Consider the following 24,770-nt stretch of genomic DNA (forward strand, 5'->3'; position numbering starts at 1 on the left):
ATTACATTCCTAAAGGATATATCTAAGCTTTTCCTGCTAAGTTATTGAGAAATAGGGTTTTGGATACCAATATTCTTGATTTTTTAATGTAATTTTTCCCCAGATCAATACCTAACTCATTCAATGACTCCAGCTGCTCGACGTCTAGGGACAAATTGGATGGGGTTTGTGGAAAAGAATGTTCTTCTCCCCTCTAGTGCAGATATGATATACCCTCTGTCTCAGATCTAATTACAGACATGTTATTCCCTCTTTGTCTCGTCTCAATCTGCAAATACAATATCACTTAGATTCATTCTGTTGCAGGTACTAAACAATGAAGTGTGTGATCTTGTATATTTTCTCTTTACATAGAAGTAGCATTTTAATGACAACATAGAAACAAGTGAAAGTGAATAAGCCTATTTTTCTCTTATAGTCAGACATATGCCATTACTAAACATAGGAAGACACCTTTCTTTTTCAGTGCTGAAAATCTTAGGATAGGAAAAGTTATCCTAGTCATTAGTATTCCTATGATATATACTTTTAAAGAATTACTTTATTTTTAAAATTTTGTGTATGTGACTGTATGTGACTATGTACATGTGTGAGTGCAGGCATCTATGGGGGCCAAAAAAGGGTGATCAATTCCTGGAGGTTGAGTTACAGGTAGTTATGAGCTAACAGATAAAGGTGCTGAAGTAGAAACTCAAGTCCTCTGCAAGGGTAGCAAGTGCTCTTAAGCCCTGAACCATCTCTCTAGCCTCATGAAAAAATTTAATAATAGATGGTTGAGATTCAAATTTTAGCTATTTTTCCTTAGATGGAAATGATTATCACAGGAGTGCTACTCTTTCTTTTTGGGATTATTAATACTTTATCTCAGTTAGCTTGCCTTTTGATCCAGTAAGGTTATCTAAGTCACTGAGGATGTTCAAACCTAGACAGCATGTCTAATTGCCATTAATATCCAATCTTCTAAAATATTGAAAATGGTCCAGATAGTGGTCTTTGGAGTTTGGTAATCATTTTCAGTAGAAAATGAGTTTTGTGTTATTTTAATTAAATTAATCAGAACTGATAACTGGGTTTCAAGCTATTGGGGGAAACATTTATAATGGAAATTACATAGTCCCAAATTGTCACAATGTAAAAGGCAGTGAGAAAACCCACAATCTCATAAAGTACACACAATAATTAATATCAATGTATAGAATCTAATTGCAAAATATATCAGAAAATAATATTGAAGATTGTGTTGAAAATAGGTAAAAATTCTATGACAGCCTGGAGAGTTCAGGGTTAGAACACTTGTTTTATAGACACGAGGACCTGAATACAAATCCCAGCATACAATTAATAGTCATGTATCGTGTATCCTATATACACCAAAAAAAAAAAAAAAAATCCAACACAAAAGATGAAAATAAGCTTTGCGGGTCTTGATGGCTTCTAATCTAGTGAAGAAAATGTAAGCACCCGGTCAAGGGAGAGATCCTGACTCAAAGAAACGGGAGCACAATGAAAGGTAAAAGAGGACAGTGGATGACCATTGATATCTCTGAATTGATGTCCTCTTCTGGTGTCTCCATGCATGTTGTGCACACATATAAGCATGCATATGCATAAACACACATACACACAAACACACACACACACACACACACACACACCCCAATACATAATAATAGAAGTGATAGGAAGTATTTATAAAAAAGGAATATATAGGTAGAATCATAAATGTAAATATTTAAAGTTAGCAATCTTAAATGTTTAAGTGAGAAGTCATTCACCTATACCCTTGTCTGTCTGTCTGTCCGCAAGGCATCTGTCTGACTCCTAGTCTCTCAGTGGTGCTCTACAATTCTAATAGATCTAGAAAATTACTATCTCCTAGAGGTACCACAGCTGTGGTAATACTTCAGCACAACATGGCAGAGAATTTGGTGATTAGTGAAGATAGGGTAGACTTGTATCTGACAGAAGTTATAAGGAAATAGAAACCCTGAAATTACATATATTTCTTAATTTGTAATGTATTCATCTTATCTCAACCATTTTGACAATGGATGCAAGGTATAAAACTACATGAAAACATTTAAAATTTAGAAATGCACATTTCTAACCCACCATGCATAATCTAGAACTATGAGGAGATACACTGAGGCAAAAAGACATGAATGGGACTAATGGCACATTAGTACTATGTTAAGTTTGCACAGGAAGATCCAAGGGAAATTCAATCCACCCAAACCCTTACAGTGAACCAAAGCCCAGTTTTGTCACATCAATGTGTTCAATGGCATAAAGAGTAGGAATGAAAGCTTGCAGGAGCTTGGGTAGCCTTCAAACAGCAGAATTTGCCCAAAGTCCCACCCTATCTTGGAGGGAGATTTCATAGAAGCTACAATCATGATACCTCATTTTAATAAGCATTCTACTTCATACTCCACATTTCCAAAGTCACTTGCAGCTGGGGAAGAGATGATCTCAAGAGAAGTCTCCTTTGGGACCTGTAATAGCTCCATTCCATTTCTAAAGACCCACCTACCACTGTATTTCTCTGGTCTGGTTATCTTGAGGACCTAAGAAAAAAGTGTCATACAGTACCAAGTAAATATAGAGAAAATGGGAGTCAAACAGTTCGTTCACAGTCTTAAATAAAAGTATTTTTAAAAATAGGAATTACTTTTCTTAAAATTAAATTAACTATTGATGTTGAAGTAAAATAATTCATTTCTTTTTCTACTATTGTGGCATAAAAATACACCAGGAGGTGGAAGGAAAGTAAGTTTGAATTCGGAGAGCTTTGATTTATGTAGAAAAAAACACAAAGAAGGTGATTAACATAAGGCATTGCTTAGAAGTTGCAAATTTTAAATACACATTGAAATTTCAAGTGCAGCCATTTGAAAAATATTAATGGGATGTCAGAGTTTCAAACCTTTGGAGGGAAAAAAAGGAGAAATCTGCATGAATTCAAAGGGAATGGGTATTTTTTATTAAAAAAAAAAAACTTTTTATCTTCCCATTGTGTATGTGTCTGTGCATGTGCATGCACCAGTGCCTGCAGAAGCCAGAAGAGGGTGTGAGAGACCCTGGAGCTGGAGTTCCAGGTGGAGGTGAACCACCTTAGTGGATTCTGGGAATCGAGTTCAGTTCCTCTTCAAGAGCAGCGAGTGAACTTGATTGCTCTGCTCTCTCTCCAGCCCCTGATTTTGAAAAGCAGGAAATTTAAATGTATAAAGCATGAAGCAAATTGTTCAAACAAAATCTAAATATCACAACAAGCACAAACCATAACACTTAACCCTTTAGATATTCATATTTTGGTTGCCTTTGAAAAATAGTATTTTGTTTTATGCCTATTTTAAAGTATTGCACTAAGAAAATGGCAGATATTACAGTGAAGAAAACCTTATTGGTACCTGTGGAAAACAGACATGTTAACATACCCAGGCCAGAGCAAAGGGAATGATAAGTGGGGCATTTAATGGAGTAGACAGATTTCTTCATGAGCACTAAAGTCCATATTCCTTCAAGGCACTCTCTAGTTTATTTGATAAAAGGATACACAATAAACAAAGTCTTTGCTAAAAGGGAGAAGAGCTGAGAAATTGCATGTGATGGTGGATGCCCGGAAGTGAGATAGTCTGAATGTTCAGAAAATGATTATTTTATTCTATTGATTTAAAGCACAAAGAAACAAGAAATGCAAGGTCACAGCACTCAGAGAAGTGTTTGTGTGTTTGTGTGTGTGTGTGTGTGTGTACATGTATGCACATTTACATACACGTATGTGTGTAGAAGATTCACAGAGACAAATTCCTCCAGTGTTGAAGAGGTATGGACCTATAATCAGAGTTTTACTGAAAAAATTAGAAGCTGAAGATTTGGCTGAATCATGCTATTACTAACAGTTGGATAAATTAGACAGAAGCTAAATGCCTTAAACCTGCCCTGTTTTGGAGACTTAAAATGCCACTGAACATTTCCCTCTAGCAAGATAACTCCTGTTTGATCTTTGGTGTGAAGAAGAATCAGGAAGTCCAGCAAGTCCAGCATCTTAAATGTTAAAGTGAAGTTTCAGGAAGTCCAGCAAGTCCAGCATCTTAAATGTTAAAGTGAAGTTATAGTAGTCTTCTTAGACTTCCCCCTTCCCCCTGCTCTTTTTTTTTTTTTTTTCTTTTTTTTTTTCGGAGCTGGGGACCGAACCCAGGGCCTTGCGTTTGCTAGGCAAGAGCTCTACCACTGAGCTAAATCCCCAACCCCTTCCCTTGCTCTTAAATGAAGGTCTGTGACTTCTAGAACTTCAGCAGTTGGGGTGAGAGCTCAGTTAGTAACATTTTTCTTTGGAACTGACTGGTAGGGAACCAAATGTGGCTACCACGTGAAGAAGTTGCTTATGCAACTCACCTGCAGGTAAGGACTAAAATCCAATAAGGATATACAAAGTTTAAAGTTGCTAATATAGAGGGGTATTGAAAACACATAGCTGGATTATATTTAATAAGAGTATATGGATGAATAAAAAACAACTTTAAGACCTGAGCACTCAGCCTATGGAATTCAGTAGTGTTAGAGAAGGAGAGAAAATCGTGAAGAAAATATGACATGAGAGTTCAGTGTCATGGGAAATTGGAGTTTGCCCATTGTTGAGGCACAAGTTTGGAATGTGGTCTAAGGAGAATGGGTACACAAGCTGCAGATAAATGGATCTGTGTGGAAGTAGAACTGATGGTTGTTTTTAGTACTTAAGAAGACATTGTTAGTCCTGTCAGGAAAGATTTGATGGAGCATCAGGTACCTTCAGTTGGCCTGAGGTGGGCTCAAAGGAAGAAAACTGTTGTAACTGAAATTTATCAAGTAATTTTCATAGTTATAGTATAAAGGAAAACCTCACAGGTTTGTATACACACAGGGGAATACTAATTAGCAGTTTTTCTTTTTTTTGTTTTCTTTATTGTTTTTGTTTTTTCAAAAACAGTAATAGGTTTTAACCTTTTTGTGAATGGTTCCAGGTATGTCTAAAAAGTATGAATGCCATAGAGGCAAAAACTGATGGAGTGATGTACACCACAGCAGTGGTAAAAATAGAAAGCATTACCGTACATAATGAAGTCTCCTCAAGTAAAAGTATGGGCCTCTTGGTTATAGTGTTCCAGATATAGGCAAAAGTTGACTGACAGATGAGAAAGAGATGATAGATGATAACTCAAGAGGTGACAGATAGACAACAGATAGATGGCAGATTGGAGTGATACATCTATAGACAAATAATGGAGATGTAGATCACAAGTGGATGATGAACAATGATAGACATGATAGATTAGAGCATTTATCAATATTGTACTTAGCCAGAAATATGGATGTAAATCATAAATTACATTGAGTTGTAAAAGCAGTAGTAGTTTCTATATTCTTTCTTTTACCTACTAATTTTTTTTCCCTAGAAGTGAAATAGATAATCAGCTAAGGGTATGGATGTAGGAGGGTCATAAAAGGACAATGGCTGAAATAGTCATCGAGAAGTTATGCATTCTGAAAAGAAAATGGGATATATGTCATTATTGTGTAGGCACAAGGGTCAAGAGAGAAAGCAGTAGTCCAAATTCCAATAGCCAACACACCAGCCTCCAGGAACAGTCTCCATATCACTAATTGATAGACAAACGCAAGTATATGTTACATAGAGAACTTAACCCAGGGCTGGTTTACTAAACGAGTCACAAACATTTACAAGGAATGGGCTATATGGTCTACCAGAGAACTTCGAACAGGTTCAGAGAGAAATGGCTGAAAATCAAGGATTAACAATAAGTATGAGGAAACACACTCATTTCAGGCTTTTGGTGGTGACCCTGAAATTTCACAGCATGGAAGTAAGGGAAAAGCTAAAAATTATGAAGAAGCACATTGGATGCTAAGGATGTGAACTGTTTGCACTTGTTAATAACCATAAGATTGAAGATCAATTTAACCATTATTGACTGAGTTACCTTTATTAATGTCTACATCCTCATGGGTTATGGAGAAAGTATACTAGGAGGTCAGACATTGATGAGTATCAGAAACCCAAGTATCAAGGAATATTCAATTTTTCCTCACTTGTTTATTTTGTGTATGTGTGGGTGTATGAACATGGATGTATGGATATGATTATACATATTCCATGGCATGAACATAGAGGTTGGATTACAACATTGGGAAATCAGTTCTCCCTTTTACTCTATGGGTCTCAGGACTGAACTCAGGTCCTAGGAATTAAAAACCACTGCCTTACTCAACTGAGTCATCTTGATGGCCCTATCCAGGGATATTTTTTAAGAAAAATATTTTGAATATGATATTGTCAAGAATGATGCAGGGGTTTTACCAAGGCTGAGGACTTCTTTTTAAAGGCACGACAATAAGACAAAGAAGACAACTCTTCCACTGCCAGACTCAGTGAAAAAAATCAAGGAGATGCTTTGAGAAGCAGATTTTTCAGACGAGTTTCATAAGAGTAAGAATTGTTTGTATCAGTGAGCCAGGTGAGTGTGCTCATGGTTTACTTCTGCTCAGCCCACCACCTGACCCTTTGGGTTTGACATAGTAGTCTTCCCCCTTCTTTCGGCAGGTCTAAGTCTGCACACCAGGCAAGAGGTTTTGCTGTACTGGATCAGAATTGCCACTGAGAAGCAGGCTTGTTCAGGCGTCGGCAATCTCTTGGTGAACTGGGAGCAGCGGGTTGGTCTAGTTCCTGTTGGGTTTCTCATGGCAACCCAGCTACTGCCCCTTCTATCAGGAATGAGAGCTTAAGTGCAAAATGGAAGGGGGTATAAATGACTAGGCTTAAGAATGTCCATCCAGTTAGTAATCAGTGAAATAAAAACAAGTGAAATCTTATGTTGACTAGAAGAAAGGCTTATAAATGGTAAAGATGTGGGGCAATATGTTTTCTTATTCAGTTTTGAGCACCAATGAATAATCACCCTTTCAACAATATGCGTCAGTATTTGAACTGAAGCTATACATTTGCCCATATATCAACTACATAAAAACAATTATTTATTATGAATGAGTACTCACAGCATATAAAGAAAAGGACGTTTAAAATGGCTCATTGGAGCTTTTTTGCGAACTATCAAACATTCAGCACAGCTGTCAAAGCCGAAGTTTAAAACCTAGTTATCCATCAAAGACTGAGACAAACAGGTGGTGCACTCCAAATGGGCAATGGACCATTTGAATGAAGGTGTTGCTTACATGCTTTGTTTATAAGTTTAAAATGGTAACAATGATGGTTCAGTGCTCTGGAATTAATCACAATGGACATTTCCATTATCTTGTGGGACTCCTCAGAAACCAGTGACAGCTGTGTGTAGAGGACCATGGAGCTTAGAGGTCTGATCCAGAGCAGAGGGAGACCACAAAGTCAAACAAAATAAGTTGGATGAAAGTGTGTGTGTGTGTGTGTGTGTGTGAGTGTGTGTGTGTATGTGTGTGTATGTGTGTGTGTCTGTGTGTGTCTGTGTGTGTGTGTGTGTGTCTGTCTGTGTGTGTGTGTGTCTGTGTGTGTATGTGTGTGTGTGTGTGTCTGTCTGTGTGTGTGTGTCTGTGTGTGTGTCTGTGTGTGTGTGTCTGTCTGTGTGTGTGTATGTGTGTGTGTGTCTGTGTCTGTCTGTGTGTGTGTGTCTGTGTGTGTGTGTGTGTGTGTGTGTGTCTGTGTGTGTGTGTGTGTGTGTGTGTGTGTGTGTGTGTGTGTGTGTGTGTGTGTGTGTGTGTGTGTGTGTGTGTGTGTGTGTGTGTGTGTGTGTGTGTGTGTGTGTGTGTGTCTGTGTGTGTGTGTGTGTGTGTGTGTGTGTGTGTGTGTGTGTCTGTGTGTGTGTGTGTGTGTGTGTGTGTGTGTGTGTGTGTCTTTGCTTTGCTCTCCTCCAGATCTAGTGCAATGGCTCTTCAGTAAGGTGAGCCTAAAGCCATAGGTCTGCAAAAGGTGCTGGGGACTCGGAACTACTTCAGGTAGCCAATTGAACTCAGTATCCCAAGGCCAGAGCAAAGAGCAGAAAGTAGAGACAGGGTCTGGAGAGATCAGTAGAGGATATGGCATGATGCATGGACCTTAGCACAGCATGATACTACAAAGGCCCCAGCATCTGCCCAAATGGGAGGAAAGCCCTAATGCATTCAGGATATAACCAGTCCATTGTTCCAGGAGCCAGGACGGTCCCTAAGTGGACTAACATTCCTTTCTGGCCTCTGTCATTTGTGTGAAGCAGGATTTTGTTTTTGTGCATAAAGGACAAAGAATAGTAAGGCTCTCGGCTGCACAATTTAGATAAGTTTCCCATGCAGCTGCAGACCGGCTATATGGGCTTTCTATTAGGCTTTTAAGAGGATTGAACATAGTTATCTTTCATCTTCTTTTGGCTGTTAGAATTGTGCACACAAGGCAGCATTTTTTTTTTCTGTTCTGGACCAGAACTGCTGCTGAGAAGCAGGCTTGTCCAGGTATTGGCGATCTCTTAGTGAAGTGGTCCTAGCTTCCTGGTCTAGGTATTGTTGGGTTTCTCATGGCAAGCCAGCTGTGTTCCCTACCTCCTAAGACTGTAGTTAAAAATGTTTCCTCTAATGTGATCAAATGAAAAAAAAATTAGTTCAGTGTCTACAACCTAATATTACACATAAAGCTTAAAGTATCTAAATCATTGAGATATCCAGAAATATTTGCAGTAAGTAACTGTTCACTGAGTGGTAGTTAGTGTCAAATGCAGAAACAAGCAGGGGGAGATTTGCCTGCACTTTAAATCTTAATGAACGTGTATTTATCTGCATTTTTTAAAGTTTAGATCAATAAATAAGGCTTAAAAATCATGTACATCAGCCAAGCAAGGGTTCAACGGGAGCAATGAGTTTTTTTTTTAACTGTGATATTAAATAATTCCTTTTTAGCATATATAACGAGAAATCACAACAAATTTTGGTGGTCAGCAGAAATAATGTTCTCTTCCTTGCCAACAGAGAATAATCATCTAGGTATGTGAAGCATCAATGATTTTTTTTTCTGCAAATATTCACAGTGACTTGCAAAGCTCTATAAATGACAGTAACTCCATCGTTCTGGCCTAAGGAAGCCTATACCTTGCCACCTGGTAATCAAATTGCTTCCCACGTATAGGAAGTATGCATGAAAGTGAAACTAGTGGCTTTGGTATATTATGGTCTCCAAGCCTGGAGGAAACATGAAAAAAAAACAATTTGGTTTGGTTTTGAGAGGAAAGCCCTCTCTGAAAAGCCAAGCCTAATCTTTCCAAATGTGGATAGGCTTGCCCAGGGTTCATGAGTGACGTCAGGGGAGACTTGAGGGAGTGGGAGGGGACTAAAGCTACATCGCACGGTCATAACTAACACAGTGCTGCTGTATTTCTGACAATACCTACTAGTTTGTAGGTTCGAAGCCACCCAAGCCCCAGTTGCACCACTAACCACCCATTCACATACACAGCATTCCCAAGCCCACGCAGGGCTGCAGCTAGGAAATAGGAGACAGGAGGGTCTGTGGCCAAGCTGCCTCTGAGGTTTGAAAAACAAGTGCTCTTTGCAGTAAGTGCTGCTGCTACTCAGAGAGGGGTGACCTGTTTAAATGTACTTGTATTTGTAATGTGTTGGCTGACAATTTGTCAGGAAACAAATTCCCATGTTGTTTGGTCCTATGTACAAAAAAAAGCAGAGTTTGTTTCCCCTACTTTGGATTTGAGGCATGGGTAAAGACTTTTGAGACACTAAGAGTCCAGTGAACTGGGGAATTTCAGGATCTTCTAGCTGATAGCATTAAATCACACCTAAGAAATCCAGACTGCACTTTCCAGACACATGATATCGATAGAAGTCTTAGATACTATTCAGCTATCTTTAAATATACTTTTAAAAGTTGTTATTAGCTTAAGCTAATGACACGTGGTAGTGGGTTTCATTATAACCTTTTTATATATTTGTGTAATGTATGTCAGTCATATTCACCCATTACCTTTCCTGTGGCACTCCTACTTCCATTGAGCCACATTCTCTCTCAAGTCATCTCCTTTTTTACTTTAATGCCTTTTGCTTTTCCTTTTGTGAACCAATGGTTATAAAGGAGTTACCTACAGGAGCATGGAACCTTGCCAGAGTTATAACATACATCCCTCCTTTCCCTAGGGAAGATTAACTGCTTTGGGCAGGGGAGGAGACTTAAAAGACCCTTCTCCCACCTCTGATGGAAAGTGGAGAGGCTCAACGTTGTGCACACCTTCTATAGGTAATTGCAGCTACTTTGATTTCAAGGTACAAATATCTTTGTTCTGTACTTTAGAGTAACAAGCAACCATCCATGATTTATTGTTAGTTTTTAAGGGGGGTAATTTATGTTGTCCCATGATTTATGCTTGTGGATCCAGATGGAATATGCCAGAACTTATTACAGGAGCGACTTGGAAGGCCCAAGGCTGATATCATTCCCTCTACCCATTTAGGCTTATTTCTCTTTCCTTGATCACTTGGACCCTGTCCGACAGCAGTGAACACTGGTATGCATGGGCTATGTGGAAGCAGGTGCTGAGCACTGTGCTGTGAAATTATGTGATTTGAAGCCATGAGCATGAACTTGAAACTGAGATATAAAGGGAGCTGGGGAATCACTGACTGCTTGTTTTTTTTATTTTTTTATTTTTTATTTTTCAAATGGGCATTTAAGATATTATAGGTTATAATATTTTGAAACTCACAGGGAACCTTGCACATCCACGTTTCTTGCATTTGTATGTGAAGGAGATTCAGTCAGGTAAGAGGCCCATCAGTGAGTGGATGGATAATGAAAACGTGATCACAGCGGAATTTCATTCAGCTGGGATGAAGGAGGATATCATGACATCTGCAGGAAAATGGTTGGATCTGGGAAGTATAGTGGTAAGCAAGGTCACACCCAAACTCAGAAAGACAAATGCCACATTTTCTCCTTCTTATGTAGACCCTGGCCTATAATGTATTCATGTACAAATGTAAACAAGCATGACTGTGGACAGACATGAAAATGAAGAAGGGAGGTACAGAGAGAGTCATGATTGGTTGGTTAGGTCATAATGGAAGTCAGTATGCAGGGCCCTCCCAGGATATTGGATTCTATGACTTGAAAGATCTGTGCCAGGAAATGAGCACATCACCATGTGCCTGGGCGTGGGGCTCCAAGTTTCAGTTTTATATTTACACGGAAACAAAGTACTACTAATCCCCTAACCCTGTCTTATGTGTCTGAGCAGGGCAGATGGCCTGATTAAAGGTACCTGCTGATACGCATGCTGGTTTGGTGACCAGCATGCATATCAGGCAGATCGCAAATATCTGGAACTCTGTCTCCAGGGGATCTGCCATCCTTTTGGAGTCTTTACAGGCACAGATACAGACACAGACACTGAAACAAAAACTAAATAGAGCTTTGGAGAAAGAAAAAAAAACCCTGCAGAAGTTACTATATAATGCCTTCTATCACATTAGTTTCATGAAGTTTTTTCTTGCTTCAGAAGCCCTTAAGGCAATTCTGCACATAAACAAAAGGAAACAAAACAAACTTCAAGGTCCTCCGTTTAGCATTTAGCATGCCAGGTCTGGCCTTTGAAAACCAGCTATAACTCCATTTTCTTTCTTTCTTTCTTTCTTTCTTTCTTTCTTTCTTTCTTTCTTTCTTTCTTTCTTTCTTTCTCTCTTTCTTCAATTTGGTCTTCTCCTACCAACCAAATTACTCCCAGTCTCCATTTCCCCTGTTTATGGTCGTCTATATTTTAACTCTAATGAAAACTTTGTTAACGTGTTAATTTTTAAAGTCTAGTAATGACTTGTGGGATTTGTTGGAAATATAGATGAACCGCATAAGGTATAGCGGTTCTGAGAAAAATGAATTTTCATGGAAAAAAACTGCCACAAAAATGATTTATCTGAACCAAGCTGCTGAGGAAGAGTAAAGGAAAGAGAGAACACATGGTGTGTGAGCTGTGTAAGCAGAGAGCAGGCCCTGCAGGTAGAGACAGCAGGCAACTTTCCGCGCTTGGTTTGTTTCTCCCCTGCCAGTGTGGCCTTTTCTGTACTTGTCTTTTTACTTTAAAACTCTGAGAGGCAGTGGGATGTATTCACCATGAGAAAACAGGAGGACATTTGGTGGAAAGAATAGAGGAGGGCAAACATCAACTAAGCACATTGACCTACATGTATGAAAATGTTATAGTGAGATGCGTAACTTCTTTCTTAAATGTTCAAATTATGTGTGTGTCTGTGGATATGTGCACATGAGTGCAGTGTGCAGGAATTCCAGGCAGTTGTGAGACACTCAGTATAGTCTAGGAACCAAACTCTGGTCCACTGTAAGAGCGGTGTGCATGTTACACCCTGAGCCATTTCTCTCGCCCCAGAGAACCTTGATTTTTGGTACTAACAACACTAAATTTAAAACCTGGAGTGAGAAATGCTATTAATGTACTGGAGAAGAAAAAGGAACTGTTCAGTTTAAGAACTCAAAAAAAAACCTTTTTTTTGTTGTTGTTTTAGGAATTCTTAGATTTAAGTGGATCAATGATTTATAGCTATTAAATTATACTTACTTATAACTATTGGGTAAAAACACTACTGTACCTTCTTGTGTGCCTTTAATGTGTTGTATTCCACTTGGCTCAAATAAGTGGTTTTGGTAGAATTCGTTCCATCTTCCTAGTCCCCCATAGCTTTTTGGCATTGCTACTAACCAGGGTTGTTAATACCACCTTGTAGCACAGAAACAGATTCTACCAATTTACTAGGTCCAGCCTCTGCATCTCCAGCTAGGCATCTGCCTGAAGTGGCGACAAAAGGCAAGCATAGCAGATCAATAGATTAGCACAAAGCAATAGGCAATCCTGGAATCCTAACATACTTCTGTGTGACACCTCAACACTATTCTCCACTCAAAGTTAGGGGTTCTGCTAGGACAGCGGTATCTTGGAAACGTTTGTTTCTTTAAATGTCTCTACATGGGTGCATGTTCGCATGTGCGTGTGTGTGTGTGGGGGGGCTTATGTACATAAGTGCAGGTGGCTATGAAGGCTAGAGGTGACAGATCTGCTGAAGCTGAAGTTACTGACAGATGTAATCCATCTAAGGTGAGTGCTGGAATTTAACTGGGGTCCACTGTATGAGCAGTGTATTGTCTTAACCACTGAGTCATCGCTCCATTCCCCAGAAATCATTTTTGAGAGGTGACAGCCCTGCTCTTTATTAGCTTAAGACTGTTAGAAGGTGCTGTGTAGTATCTTTCAGTTACTGATGTCCGAGGAAAATTCAGGGAATTTTTTTCACAGCTTTCATGTGCGAAGACCTTGAAATCTGTCACCAAAATAGGAAAGCAGCAGAAGCAACTGGACATTAATGACTTTTCCTGAGTGAAAAGGAATCAGGAGTTGGGTACCACTGGGGTCACAGCCTACACCTGCTTCCCTGGAATGAAGCCACAGGAGCCAAAAGCCAAGAGGAAAAATTAAATGGTAATTTTGATTAATGGCTAGAGGCTGAGTGCCGACAAGCAGTGGGGTAGAGGTTAAAGGGCCCCCATATTGCTTGTCTTTTCTCTGTTTGAAACTCACTGGGTTCTAATGGTGACTTGCTAAGGAAGTTTCCTTCTTGGTCCTAGCAAGGAAAGGGTCACAGGCTGTTTTGAACATGCCTAACACAACTGTTGTTATAGACTAGAGAAGGCAGGCTTAATCTGGACCCCTTTCTTAGGCAAAGGAGGGGATTAGCCCCAGGAAGACAACTCTTGACTTGCAAGGTTGGCAATAAGGGCAGAGGCTGCTAGGTAGCTGGTTCAGGGCATAGTCTGAGTCTTGGACCCACTCTGAGATTAAAACCGGATGATAACAGTCCTCCCTCATGCACACACACTGTCTTCACATCCTTGGCTCCCCTGCAGTAATGGGGAATACAGACAACAGCTGCAAGGCAGGAATCCTTTCTGCATTAGAATTCTGAAAGAAGGCCATGGCCAATGGGAGAGAAGATGCTGGACAACAGGGAAGCTTCTGCTTTGTGCCCATATTTAATGCTCAGGGAAAGTTAAGCCTGGCTCTCCTTCCCACCCCATGAACATAAATCCTCCCAACAAAGACTTGTTTATCTTCTCGCTTTTTATCCAACTCAGTGCTTTATTATTTTTTTCATTTTTAGAGAGAGGGCTTTATGCATTCCAGGTTGCCTTGAACTTCATGATTTTTCTCCCTTCTTAAGTGCCGATACCAGATGGCTGTGCCACCCTGACCGCTTATTGCAGTGCTAGGGACAGAAACTCAGCTTCATGAAATGCTAAGCAATCTCTGAACCCACTCAGCCACATGCCTAGCTCCAATGTCTAAATTGTAACAGAAAACTACAAAAGATACAAACCACTAAAACCAATTTTAGTATGCCAAACCCAGTATCTAAACATTAAAAAATTAAAACTTTCCATATGGTCATGCAGGAATTGAATTTGCTATATTAAGAAATCTTTTGAAGAAAATAAAACATACAAATATATGTAGGCAATGCTTTCAGTGATATAGAAATCCTAAGAAAGAGTGACAAGGACAGAATTTATTTTTTAAATAATGAAACGTAACTAAAGAATGTCTTTGGTCTCATCTGATTGAAGCTAGTAAAATGGGAGGTTCCCAAGACGCATAAGAAAAATGCATGATGGTCAACATATAAGGCGTTAAATACATCAACAGAGCAAAGACACGAAGGAGAAGAAATGTTTGAACTAATTACTACGAATAGCATCCACAAACTGACTGCAGACACTGAATCACAGACACAGGCTACTTGGAGAGCTAACAGTATAAATAATAAACAAATGCAAACTAGAAACCTCTTATATTTAATGAAATTAGTCTGTCAAGGGGCCAACAGGATGGCTCAGTGAATAGAAGACACCTCATCCAGAGCCTGGCCACTGCGTTGGTCCCCTATGACCATGTGGTAGACTGCTATAGTTTTTCCTCTGATCTTCACAGGTATGCTAATTTTAAGAGAGCAAAATAAAGTTATCATCTCCCCTTCATATTAATTTCTCTCTCTATTTCATTCACATCTGTATCTATATCTATATCTATTTCTATCTATCTCTCTGTATATCTATATATATATGTATACCTATCTATCTATCTATCTATCTATCTATCTATCTATCTATCTATCTATCTATCTATCTATCTATCTATGTCTCCAACACATCAGTCCATGTGTGAGGAAATGCTTTCTAAAGAAAATGCTTCATGCAATCAAATGATAAAGGGAAGAACCTGAGGGTTTCAGTAAATGAAACTAACAAAACAATGAATTTGCAAAATATCTATTTCTTATTCATCTAAAAGTTGACTATCATTAGAGTTGTAATAAATTTTTGAAGTGGCCACAACATGTGCTAAAGTGAAATAAATGGAATGACAGCCATGCCAAGAGGAAGTTTGGTCTGTTTGGGTTTTCTCTGTTCTTCCAGGATATTTCTCTTTGATCTTGCTTACCTCCAATTTTTAAAAGTATGAACATTTACTAGGCATGAGTGAGGTAATTCAGGGCTCAAGAGAAGCTTGTGCTTTGAGGGTCTTTCTAGTAGCCAGGTTTCACCTTCTTGATATGGCTTTCAGGAAGTGAGGGAGGAATTTGCTTATAAGAGGCATCCCTGCTTAGCATTGAAATATCAGTGTGTTATCTGAAAATAGACTGGTAGTAAAGATGCCCACTGTAAGTAATAGAATAACCAGGGAGACTGTTTAAAATAGAAATATAATTGGTTGGGGACTGGAGAGATGGCTGAGGGGTTAATAGTGCTTGCTATACTTTCAAAGGACTCAGGAAGGAATGCAAATTGATCCATTCTTATCTCCTTGTACAAAGCTCAAGCCTAAGTAGATCAATGACTTCCACATAAAACCAGATACATTGAATCTAATAGAAGAGAAAGTGAGAACACGTTGGCACAGGGAAAATTTTTCTGAAGAGAACATCAATGGCCCAGGCTCTAAGATCAACTATAGACAAATGGAATCTCATAAAATTGAAGAGTTTCTATAAGGCAAAGGATACTGTCATCAGGACAACATGGCAACCTACATATATTGTGAAATGATCTTTACCAATCTTACATCCAATAGAGGCCTAATATCCAATATATGCAAAGAGCTCAAGAACTTAGACACCAGAGGACCAAATAACCCTATTAAAATGAAGTATAGGGCTAAACAAAGAGTAATCAAGTGAGGAATATCGAATGGTGGAGAAGCCCCTGAAGGAATGTTCAATATCTTTAATCAGGGAAATGCAAATCAAAAGCACCCTGCGATTCCACCTCACACCAGTCAGAGTGGCTAAGGCCAAAAACTCAGTTGACAGCAGATACTGGCAAGGATGTGGAGAAAGAGGAGTGCTCCTCCATTGCTGGTAGAATTGCAAGCTGGAACAACCACAGTGGAAATGAGTTTGGGGATTCCTCAGGAGATTGGACACTGTACTACTTGAGGACACAGCTATACTTCTCCTTGTCATATACCCAAAAGATGCTCCAACATATAACAAAGACACAATGCTCCACTATGTTCATAGCTACCTCGTTTTTAATAGCCAGAAGCTATAAACAGCCCAGATGTCCCTCAACAGAGGACCCAGGCTCAAATCTCTGCATCCAGATTGGGCTCCAATCCCATTGTATTGGTATCTGATACTCTCTTCTGGTCTTTTTGGTCTCTACGTGTCCTGGTAAACAGACCTACAAGCAGATATGAATCCTTTTTTAAAAATATGGGATATAATTTATGAGCAGATTATCCTCTGATTGAAGTCTCAGAACTTTGCAATACACAGCTATGTGAAGGGCCGTAATATTGATTTCCACTGACAATAAGAACCACAAGGCACACAGGTACTGACTCCATATTGGGATGCTGGGAGATGAAAGCAGAAATTTGGAAAGGAGGAAGAGCAAGATGGATCCCTGGGTAAAGGTGCTTGCCACCCAGACTCATGGCCTGACTTAAATCCCTGGCACCTACACAATAGAAAAGTAGTATTTTCTGAAAGTTGTTCTCTGACTTCCAGAGGAGTGAAAGCATACATGAGTACTTAGACTCATGCTTGCAAAATAAAATTTTAGAACTGCAAAAGACCAAACAAAAAATCAAGTAAGAAAGAAAAGAAACAAGAAAAGAGGAGGAGCAAGGTCATAAAGCCACTATTTGACTTGACAAGAGTTATGATATGAGCACCCTATTTTAGGCTGAGATACCCAAGTGTGGCAAACACACAAATGTATTGCCACAGATGGGCATTTTTCTTACAGTCTAGCTCCAGAATGTGGTCTCTCAGCAGGCGCCAGTATTGTCTCTCAGATTAAAAAAAAAGTTTTCTAAGTTGTCAGTACACACTGTAGGATTTCTAGGTTGTCACTACACACTATGGTTTTTCTAGGTTGTCAGTACAGTGTGAGATTTCTAGGTTGTCAGTACACATTGTAGGGGCCTCCCATTGTTTTGCATCATTGCAACTCTCATTGGTGGCTACTCTGAACAGAGGTGGTCCCAGCAAGGAGTATATGGCAGCATTAGACTCAGTGCCAAAACACTGCCATCAGTCAACCACATCCAATGAAGGAGAGGACAGGAGAGTGAGGAGTTCTGTTATAGTTCGTGTGTGTGTGTGTGTGTGTGTGTGTGTGTGTGTGTGTGTGTGTGTATGTGTGTGTGTGTATAAACTCATAGATAATTGCACATGTAGAAGCTGGAGCTTGACATTGTGCATACTCTCCAATTGCTCTCCATACTGACTTTTGCAACAGGGTTTTCACTGAGTCTGAGGCTTGCTATTCTCCTAGGCTGTCCAGCCAATCAGCCCTGGGAGCCACCTTTCTCTGCTCCCTTACTGATAGGGTTATAGATATCACCACACTCCAGTCATCTTTATGTAATGATGAGAATTTATCCTGAGGTCATTTATGTTAGGTTATACATCAGTTGCACTATCCACAGAACCATTTCCCTGACCCCTAGACCTTGCATTTTAATAGAGCAGTTGACTTTTTATGGAATGGCTTCCACGGTCAGTTCAGCTTCCAAAGTTTTAGAGACAGTCCTTATTCAACCATTGATCCCAATGCTCCCACTCTATAATTTGAGGAGCATTTCTCAAAGCTCTTGTCTTATACTAATGCTTTTTTATAAAAATAAACACAAAATACAATGCCTCATTTCATCACTTCCCTAAAGCACATTTTGGCAGATCTCTGTCTCTTATCTCCAACCATTAAATCCTTGCCCCACATGGAAGTTAGTAAGGGTGAGTAATGGAGAAAGCAAAATAGTAATTTGGGGGCAGTCTTCATTTTCTTCCACATGGGATGCAAGATTAAATATGGGTCTATGTGGGGCAGGACTATTTGTCTTGCATTTCTAATGCAAGCGTACACCTGGCATTTACTACATAGGGCAGACATGACTGTTGCAATGCTAAAGTAGGTTTTAATTATATTTCCATTCTATTTGATTTTCTTCAAATACAAGCATGTCTCCTAGGTAACTCTCTGCACTTCTGATTGACCTGGAATGATTTCTGTAGAGTTAGGCAAGAGGGAAGGAGTTACTCTGAGTGCACTATAAGATGGCGATGGGGACGTTGAGCTACTGAGAGACTGAAAAGTACTCCAAACACCTCACAAGGAAACCTTTTCAAAGTTTCCTTCTCTCCTCTACTGCTGTTAGGTCTGACCCTCTCAAAATGTTATTTTCATAATGGTTTTGTCATTCGGGAGGGAGAGTGGCATCTATGCAGGAGGAAGTTTGTGCTGCAAATTGAATCTTCCATATCATAAAGGGATAAAGTGGGGAGCTTAAAATCAACATACACCCTACTTTAAAGCTGTGTTTATTGCTCAAACTCCCACGTGAGAAGAAATTTTTCCTTTAGCATTGACTTAGGACCGATGAGATTGAATTCTTTAATTTCTCGCTTTAGTACGGAATGTGAGATTGTGCATACATGTTCTCTAATTAAAATCAGTAGCATTTGTTTTACAGAACATTTCCAGAGTATGACATTACAGGCCTATGTGATTGGCCTTTATTTCAGAGGAAAGTTAAATTATTGCATTTATGCTGAGGGGAGGCACCACAGCATGCAACATTTACATAGCGCAAGCCTGGATCTTCCAATCACCACACTCAGGAACTCAGGAGGTGCCCATTGATATGCCTCACGAGTCTCTTTTCCTTTTTTTTTTTAATCTTTGTGTATTTACATGTGCATGTAATAGGAGGATATGGGCAGTGTGAAGAAAAACCTTGTAGGTCACTTCTACCTTGTTTGAGACAGGAACATTTTACTGTGTGTTGCTGTATGCACCAGGCTAAAAGTCCCAAAGGCTCATGGGAAATTTCTCAATTTCCCTCAATCCTCCTCATACTGTGAGTAAGAGAGCTAAGATTACATGCACAATGCATGACTACAATGCATTGTGGTTTCTGGGAAGTTAAACTCCCGTCCTCTTGCTTGCATCGCAAATGCTTTACCCAGTGAACTATCTCGCAAGCCCTTTAAAAGTTATGTTAAACAATTTTAAGTAAGAAAACAAAAGCAAAAAGGACTGAACATATAAATCTCACAGAGAATCTATAATAGGTAGTATACTTTCCTTCAAATTTCTTTTACCTTGTCCTGTCTTCTTTCTCCCTCTCGGTCTCCTGTCACACTCTCTGACATTCTCTCACTTTTTTTCTCTCTCCACCTCTCCATCACCTTTCCTTCTTCTAGCCTTCCTCCTCCTTCTCTCTCCCTTTTACTTCCTCCTATCCCTCTACCCTCATTCTCCCATTCCCCCCCTCCACATCTTTGTTTTTTTCTTCAAGCTGATCTTGACCTTGCTTTGTCTACTAACAGTTTCTTTCGGTGGTGTGCTGATACTTTTTTGAGCATAAGTTTCATTTTAAGTAAAATGAAGTAAGAGCTCACTATCATTGTGTTTGATTACAAGATAACAATGAAGGTAGAGTGTGTGTCCTATGAAATTCAAGATAAATTTGGAATATTGAACCAACTTTTACCTCTGTCTGTATGAGAGCTCTCAATATCATCAATGTAGAAGGTGATTCCTCTCTGTAATAAAATAACATCTTTCTCCTAACACATAATAACTGTCCCTACAATGGAGCTGTATGATATCTCTACATCAGTGCTCAGTACATACTGGTCAATGCCAACCACTCTCTCTTCATAGGTAGCTGGAGACGTACACCATTCTGAATGCATACTAGTCACTACTGATTAAGATTAACATCCCAAAGTTTCTAATATAAAAATATACCATGCAAACACTTACTCATATAATTAGTTATATTGTTTAACATGGTATCCTCTAGTGATTTCTACTTTTTGTAAGAAAAATAGGATTTCTGGTTTCTTAATGATAGTAAGGATAAAGTATGATGATGAAATACACTATGATTTTATTTCAAATGTTCTTTTCTTTTATCTGTTGATGGAGAGTTGGGATGACCATATAGAGGTCTTATGACTAACTCTGTAATTAATGCAGGATTTTGGGTATGCCTTAGGAAAGTGATTTCATTTCCTCTGGATATATACCAATATGTAGGAGAGAGGAATCATGTGGTAGACATGCCTTGGTTATGAAGAACTTCATCATGTTTTCAGTGGTGGATTTACTAATTTATTTTCCCATTCTGTTGCATAATAGCGATGAATGGAAAAAAAAAAAACAGAAATTAGGTTCAGACATCAAAACCTCAAAGAAATGCCATCTCCACTGACCCAATTCTTCATCAGGACTCCAGCTCATAATGATTCTGTAACCCCCTTACAGTACCCAGCAGGAGTAAATGTTCAAATATAGAAGACAAAGCACTGTTTACACTCAAACCACAACAAGCTCTCATCAGAATGATAAGTTCTTGTATGACTATGGCAGAAGTCATTGAACTTTCGGGCATTTTTGAGATTATAACACATACATGACTCTACAACTGCATTTAGAAGACGAAAATATTTGGAGAAACACCAAGAACTCAGTGTGTTCCTAAAGGCTTGTTAAGATTGACTGTCTGCGAATGTAGTTATCCATTTGACTTTCTCATCACTAAACTGAAAAAATATCCAAAAGTAAAACTAGTATAATGTTTCTGGAGCAGGATATAGCCATTACCCTCGTAACCTCACTGTAGCCATAGTTACTGGCAGAAAACCAATTTGAAAAGATCACTGATTATTCTAACAGGCAGTTCTAAGTGGAACCAGTGAATGGTTAACAAAAACACAGGATCTGAAGGGAGCAGAGAACATATTGGGGAACCTAAAAGAGCAGGATAGAGGAAAAGTGAGTTCTGGAGGAAGTTGTTGAGGGACGGTTAGATATATATATATAAGATCATGGTGCATTGTTTGTATTTATGATGTTCTCCAATAATAATTCAAAGATATACTATCTTTCCCAAAATGAAGAAAGCCATCTTAGCCCTAACTAGAATCCATCTTTTCCTCCTGAATACAGCCAGCTGCTTCAGGCACCACTGTCACTGTTTGTCTACCACCATGGACTATATTCTCAAACTATGAGTTAAAATAACCGGACCTTCCTTTAAAGAAAAAGTGAAAATAGTTTCTTTGTCTCCATAGATAAGTAGCTATAAAGTATGACTGTGTAGCCCTGGAAATGGATAAAACACAGAAGTTATGTTACTATTGGGCTGAAGAACAAAGAACTTCCAAAATAAGAAATCCTTGCTACAGTTTTGTAGTTCTCACAGTAAGGGTTTGGGATACCATCAGGGAGTCCTGTGGAATGTCTCCTTCCAATAGAAACTGACAGGTACACAATTGTTGTTGTAAAAATATAAAAAAAGTATGGTTGTCTTTTACCTTGCTAGGTCCAGCACCGCAGTAACCCAAGATATCTGCTAGATATCTTGGTGGAAACACATCCCAACTCCTCGGCGGCCCAGTGTCTCCTGCCACCGCACACTTTCTTACACTCATATCATCACATAAAAGAACACACAACACAATAATCTTTGACCCAATTGGTAAGATATAATTGCCCGCCTAAACAGAAAAAGTCCAGTACCATCCATTGCTTAAGAACATTTGTAACAACCTGTAAATACACAGAGCGGAATCTTTCTTTTTTTTTCTTTTTTTTTAAATTTTACCTTTTTTTTCTGTGTATGAGTGTTTTGCCTGTTTGTATATCTGTGTACCCCATGCATGCCCGGTGCCTGAAGAAGCCAGAAGAAAGATTCAGATCCCTTGGAACTGAAGTTATAAGCACTCTTGAGCCACCATCTGGGTGTTGGCAATCCAGTGCTCTTAACTGCCGAGCCATCTCTCCAGCCCCTAAATTGCTTGTCTTATTTGGCCTGGTTTCATTTGCCCCCATTACAGCAGTAATATAAGAGACCCCCATATCACTATAACACATGATAATAACGGACAGTTTGAAATACTGTGATAAATATCAAAATGTGTCACAGAGACTGAGTAAGGACAAGCTGTTAGAGAAGTGTTGGGGGGATAGAATTACATGTTGCAGGGTTTCCAGAAACCTTCAACTTAATAATAATAATAATAATAATAATAATAATAATAATAATAATAATAAACTGAGAAACAGGAAGACAACAAGCAAAGAAATGAGGCATCATGTGCCATGGAGGAAGACTCTTTTTTTTTTTTTCTTTCTTGTTTTTTTTTTTATTAACTTGAGTATTTCTTATTTACATTTCAAGTGTTATTCCCTTTCCGGTTTCCGGGCAAACATCCCCTAGTCCCTCCCCTCCCCTTCTTTATGGGTGTTCCTCCCCATCCTCCCCCATTGCCGCCCTCCCCCAACAATCACGTTCACTGGGGGTTCAGTCTTAGCAGGACCCAGGGCTTCCCTTCCACAGAGCGGAATCTTAGTCAGCCTCTATCAACCTACCACGGCTTCTCTCCTTTTCTTACCCCCCATTTGTTCCAGTCTCCTCCTCTTTCTTCAAACTTCTCTCCCACCCATCCTTCCTTCTCCTCCAATGACAGGCATCCTTCTATCCTGTACCTGCCCCTTACCGGTATTTTACAAATTCTATGGGCAGAAGTTTTTGGTGAAGTCACCAGATTCCTGAGTAGGCAGCTATCCTGGGGGCAGTAGAATTAGCATCAAAATACAGATAACTCCAGGACAAACCACAACACACAATGAAACCTTAATTTTTGATAACCATACCTTATGTGCTGACCATGTACAATGTAAAGTGAGTCATGAGTATATTTAGAACTATCTCTACTGATTGGGACACTACCCTTGTGGAGGAGTTATAGAGATGGAGTAGATAAACACATTGTTATTTGGAGTTGAGAACGAGATGTGAAAGCAATATGATAGGACCATAGTAGATCAAAGAGAATGGCTGGGAATGCAGGAGGCAGGGAGTCAAGTAATTTAAGGAAGATTTATATATAGAAAAATATTTTAAATGGAAATTTTGAGGATGAGGAGTTAGTGGTTATAGGGACAAAGAGCGATACTCCAGGAAAAGGTGATTATTACGCAAGTAGGTCCAAGTACAGAACACAGAGTTATTTCCAGAAAGCAAAAGAAAAAGAAGGCCAGGAATGGTTAATATGATTAAATGAATTAATTAGGGAGGATGGGTCCAATAAGAACCATAATATGTAAGAAAAAGTATTTATATATAAAGAGTATCCTAGATGGATACTTTAAAACTCAGTGGAAATAAAATAGAAATTACATGCAGCCATTTTCTTTTCCACAAATAGCTTTATTAATGTATGTTTACCTCAGAAAGGGGAGGTGTTAAAGAGTGATGTGTGATAGTTTTAGTATTTATGGGATTATTCAACTACCTCTGTCTTATTTTCTTCTCCTGCTTTGATAAAATACTCTGACAAACGTGACTTGAAGGAGAAAGGTTTACTTCATTTACCATCCCATGTACAGTAAATCACTGCAATGTTATCAGGGCAGAAACCTCAAGCCATTGGTCACATCACATCCCTGACTAAGTTCAGAAAGTAAGAGATGAATTAAACTACACACAGTGGTATTCACCTTGCTTTCTCTACTTATAAACTCAGAATCTCCTTTCCACGGAATGGCACCACCTATTGTAGGCACCACCTCTTACTAATCACGATAATAACCACGGACCCACCTATAGGTCAAACTGATTCCTCATTGGGAATGTTCTTAGGTGATGTTACCTTGTGTTGTATTGATGGTTCAAACCAAACCTTGCTGTGTTGTGACTTGTTTTGTATTGTAGAGAAGTGTCCACAGCATACAAACTGTTTATAGTTTTAGTCCAGTAGCATTCTGAGAAACCACAGTACTACACAATTGCCTCTTCACTATGTTCCAAAACTTTCTATTCTAGAACTAGCTTATTTTAGTATCTTGCATGAAACCCTCATGGCTATTAAGTAGTTATTCCTCATATGCCTTCTGTTTCAAGATTTTCCTATTCTGCCTATTCTTTTCAATGTGATCTTGGACTTACCACATGACAGCTCTAGTCACACAGTAGCTAGGAGGTGAAATTAATCTAAATGTTTATTCTTAGGTGTTGGTCATTCCCTGCAATCTTGTTTGAGATAGACTCACTCTTTTGTTCTCTATTGTATTTGACAGCTTGCTGGCCTATGAACCTCTCAAGAGTCTCCCATTACCAGCTGCCACTTCACTGTAGACGCACTCCAGTTTCAGCAGTACATGACTGAAA

This window comes from Rattus rattus, chromosome 10 (assembly GCF_011064425.1).
Source record: "Rattus rattus isolate New Zealand chromosome 10, Rrattus_CSIRO_v1, whole genome shotgun sequence".
NCBI lineage: Eukaryota > Metazoa > Chordata > Mammalia > Rodentia > Muridae > Rattus > Rattus rattus.